Consider the following 5,153-nt stretch of genomic DNA (forward strand, 5'->3'; position numbering starts at 1 on the left):
TCTTTTTTAAATACCTTGTATACATTTACAATTTTTTTAATTTTTTCCCAAATTTTTATACAAAATATAAATACCTCTCATTCTTCCTTTGTTAGAAACCCTAGCCGCTCAACTCAAAAATATTACCGGCCGCCATCGTAGAAGCTCAACAAAAAGAAAAACAAGCGGTTGCCATGAGTTTTTGCTCCTAAATTTTGTAAATCTCGCTCTTATCTTTTTTCTTTCTCACTACAATCCACTAGATCCCTCTTCTTTTCACCTTCATTAATCTCCCAAAATAAATCAATAAAAAAGTTGGCATCTTTCGAACACTTACAGTTCAAGGTTAATGAACAAGCTTTGAAATTGTAATCAAAATCTATGCTCAAGCTTTTTGCATAAAAAATTTATAAATTCAGTTCCCTTTTTTTGAACTTGCCTTATTAGGGTTTAGAAATTAACTTTAATTATTATTTTTTTATATATTTTCAATTATCAATTAGAGTTTTCAATCCCTTTTTTTTCTTGCATGTTTTATGATTCCATTCTAGATGGATTGGCAAGGGAGAAAATTGACAGACGATCCGATGCAGACAATGCTTTGGGCATCCTCTCTAGTGGTTGGATCTAAGTCCAAGTGAAGCTGATGACTGATGAGTAGCCTACGCTTCAGCTTACTGTCGCCATTCAAAGAAAAATCTAGTAAGAATATAATAAAGGTCATTTTTATAGGTAATAATAAATGTAACTTATTAACTGATATTATTAGGGTAATTTGGTCATATTTTTATTTGATGAAATAGATGAACTATGCCTTTATCAGAAGAAATACAAAAAATTAGGGTCCAAATGTCTAGTTTGTTGAAATTAAAGAAAAAATTGCATCTGAAATCTGGAGGTCGACAGTAAATTTATGTGATAATATATACATGTATGTGTGCATATAAAATTTGTGAAATTCAGTAATGAAATCCTATTAGATAACATTGGATTTCTTTACTTCTGAAGAATTCATAAAATAAAGGTCACATGTATTCTGCGTCTTTTCGTTTGTTTCCTAAAGTAAATGCCAGTAAATGCAGGTATAATGTTGATCTGTACATTAATTTTATTTCTTTTTAGTGTTTCATCCTAGAAAAATGAAAAAAAGGGGCTAAAAAAGACATTGGTTTGAGTTGTTTTTTCTCTTTGTTGTGATATTGTTATTCCTATCATTTGAAATGCTTCGACAATTTGTAATCTAATTATTTTTTAAGTACTCTGTCTACTCGAATATAGTGTTTGGGAATTTGGACAAATTATAAGAATTGTGGGAACTACAATAAACAAACAAACAAATAAATAAATAAATGTTGTGGGAATTCTGAATGTATTTAACTTACAAGAATAAATCTAAATGTAGACAAATTTTTTAGGTGCTTAATTTCTATTACATTTTGTAAATTTTTCATATTAGATGCTATTTCATGATATATGTTGTTCACGTAATCATGGATCAGTAGTCTTGAAAAGTTTTCATCTTGTTAATTCCGAATGTATTCTCCTCTTTCAGAGCAACAAATGAATTTCAAGTTTCTTGAATTGCTGTGATGTTTTGATTTCAGTGCATGAATTTTGTGATTTCTGTGTCACTATTTTACTAGTACATGTTATGCAAAGGTGATGGGAATTATGAGTCTGGTTTGGCCAACTTGCTTCTCAGTCCCGTGTTATTTTTTTTCGTTTGTTTCCTAAACTAAATACAATTGTAATATTGATTTCTATAGAAGTTTTATTTAATTCCAGTATTTCATGCTAGAAAAATGAAAATTAAAAATTATATTGATTTGAGTTTTCCCCCTGCAGTGGCATTGAAAATTACATTGATTTCAGTTTTTCCCCCATGCTGCGGTATTGAAAATTATATTGATTTGAGTTTTCCCCCCCTGTTGTGGTATTGATATTACTACTATTTTAAGTGCTATGGTAATTAGTAATCTAGATGTTTTACATGCTCTGGCTGCTTGAACCGATTGTCTAGGCATGCCGACAAATTATAAGAATTATGAAAACTACAATAAATATACAAGCAAATGGATAAATAAAGAAGGTTTACATTTTGAATGCATTTTACTTACAAGAACAAATCTATATGCTGATGAATTTTTGACAATTATCTTTAGGTGCTTAGTTTCTATTGCACTTTGTGAGTTGTTCATATTAGATGCTATTTGATGATTTATATTATTCATGCAACCAATTTTGTTCTTGTTCATTCTAGATGTATTCTCTCATCATTCATGCAATCAATTTTGTTCTTGTTTATTGTAGATGTATTCTCTTCTTTATCTTCCAAAGATACTTTATCGTTAAATTAAAGTTGACATAAAGGTTGCATAGAACAAGTATGCTAGTTGAGAATAATTTTATGTTTTAATATTACTGTTAGAGTGCAATTTATGCACTAGTTTTGCATTATTTACTTCCCTTAATATCAATGTTTTGCACTTAATAATAGTGATTTACTTATGTTTTACTTTTGTAGGTGCAATTCTATTGATTGATGATAAAATTGAGCTATAAGATGATGTTTAAGGATGATTGTTCTCTTGGAGAAATTATGAGCGTCAGAAGAACTTTGTTGATAAGGCGTGGGCGCGTGCTGTCAACTGCGGACCTGCAGTTTTTAGTTTAACGTGTTTTGTATTTTTGGTTATTTTTGTAATTACGAATTTAATATTTCAGATATTAGTATTTTATTTTAAATAGAATTCTAAAAGAGAGGAGAGAGAGAGTATTTAAGGGAGGAATCTATTGTGAAAAGGGGGGATTTTTGGATTGGAGAAAAAGAAAGAAACCCTAGATCTAATTTTTCTCTTCTCTCTATGAAGAACTAAACCTATTTTTCTGGTTGAAGGATAACGAAGCTTTGATTCATCACTACTGTGAGATCTTTCTTGTGCTTTAATTTTTTTATTGTTTTTTGGGTATTTGTTTATTCTCTGTATTATTTTCATGATTATGTTTGTTAATTAGGTAATTGGCCACTATTTAATTATCAACTCAATCTATTGTCAATTAAAGGATTCATCGTATGAAGAATTTAATGTTTGTGACAAATAACATAGCAGAGAGTTGTGTTGTGAGAATAAACAATCTAATTTAAATGAATCATCATATGTGTTGATTAGGATTTGGGTCTCTCTGGTTTTTCAGGTTGTCAATTGATTAAATTCTATGATCGTATCTAGGGTTGTCTATTGATTAGGGAAATAACCAACGGTCGTACCTTGGTTATCGACTAGTTAAGGAGAGATTGGCTATTAGAGGGTCTCAGTAGCTATAACCGGTCTATTCATAAGTAATAATAATAATCTATATTTGAATCAATGATCAGTAGTCGAATCAAGCTGAGTTAATTCCTTCAACCAGAGCTTTCTCCAATTTGAATTACAACTTTAATTTGCATTCTTGTTATTTTAATTTGATTTTTATTATTGTCAACAATTCCCCCATTTTACGTTTTACGTTTCAAAAGGATTTAAATAATTACCGATCTCTGTGGACACGACCCTGCTCAATCACTATACACAATTTATTTAGAGTAGGAATTTATTTTTGTTGGCTTCGACAACCATCAAATTTTGGCGCCGTTGCCGGGGATTGGTGTCATTTATTTAATCCTTTTTATGTTTTACTTGGTGTATGATTCGTTCTTCTCGTACAGGTACACTTTCGTTTGATCCTGAAATTGAGAAGACAGCTCGCCAGTTGAGACAGCAGACAAAGCGAGCTAAGCAACGATCCTCGTCGCCTTTGCTTTCTGAAACAGATACAGTGCCTGATTTAGTTGAATCATCTAGCGATTCAGAAGAACAAGTGATGGATAGACCTGCACCTGTAGAAAGAACTCTTAGAGAGTTAGCTGAACCAGACTTGAATCAACAACCACTCTGCATTCAATATGTAGACTTGGAGGTAAATTTTGAATTAAAGTCTGGTCTTATTCATTTATTACCCAAGTTTCATGGTTTTGCAGGTGAAGATCCTCATAAACATCTTAAGGAGTTTCATGTTGTGTGTTCAAGTATGAGACCACAAGGCGTGACTGAAGAGCAGATTAAGCTGCGTGCTTTTCCGTTCTCTGTAGATGGGCTAGCTAAAGATTGGTTGTACTACTTGCCTCCTGGATCGATTACAACGTGGAATGGTTTGAAGAAGCAGTTCCTCGAGAAGTACTTTCCTGCTTCAAGAGCTGCCAACATCAGAAAAGATATTTGTGGGATCAGACAACTTCCTGGGGAGACTTTGTATGAGTATTGGGAGCGATTCAAACAATTGTGTGCCAGTTGTCCTCAGCATCAAATTTCTGATCAACTTCTTATTCAATATTTTTACGAAGGATTATCATTGATGGATAGGAGTATGATAGATGCTGCTAGTGGAGGCGTGTTGGTGAACAAGACCCCTACTCAAGCAAGGGAGTTGATCTCAAATATGGCTGTCAATGCACAACAATTTGGCAGCAGGCAAGATGCCACTTCAAGAACGGTGAATGAGGTAAATATTTCTTCAGTTGAACAACGTTTAGATAAACTCACTTCTCTTGTGGAAAAGTTTGTTGTAGGTAATGTGCAACAGGTGAAGACTTGTGGTATTTGTTACAATATGGGTCATTCAACTGATATGTGTCCTACACTTCAAGAAGAACCCGTTGAACAAGCCAATGCAGTTGGAGGATTTCCAGGCATGCCTCAGAGGAGGTATGATCCTTATGCACAAACATACAATCCGGGATGGAAGGATCATCCCAACTTCAGCTATGGAGTTAGGCAGTCAGGATTCCCACAACAGTATCCACCAAGACAACCAGCACCTCCACAGTCAAACTCCAAGTCAGGTATATCTCTCGAAGAAATTGTTAAATCACTTGCGACTAACACACAATAATTTCAGCAGGCAACTACAGCAAGCATTCAGAACTTGGAGAACCAAATGAGTCAATTGGCGACTACAGTGAGCCGTCTGGAGTCTCAAGTATTAGGGAGATTGCCTTCACAATCTGAGGTGAATCCAAAGCAAAACGTTAGTGCTGTCATCCTTAGAAGTGGGAAAGAGTTGCAAGAGCCTAGTAAGAAAGTGACAAAGTATGTAGAAGATGAGCTTGAGAAGAATGAATTGATGCCTCAATCTCA

General features: G+C 33.5%; 1 non-coding gene across 1 annotated transcript; it reads right to left on the reverse strand.

Moving 5' to 3' along the window:
• Positions 1-4,218: 4,218 nt before the first annotated feature.
• Positions 4,219-4,325, reverse strand: LOC127900148 (small nucleolar RNA R71). The gene has a single exon (XR_008052168.1). It is a non-coding gene; the product is annotated as a small nucleolar RNA R71 (small nucleolar RNA).
• Positions 4,326-5,153: the final 828 nt, after the last annotated feature.

This window comes from Citrus sinensis, chromosome 9 (assembly GCF_022201045.2).
Source record: "Citrus sinensis cultivar Valencia sweet orange chromosome 9, DVS_A1.0, whole genome shotgun sequence".
NCBI lineage: Eukaryota > Viridiplantae > Streptophyta > Magnoliopsida > Sapindales > Rutaceae > Citrus > Citrus sinensis.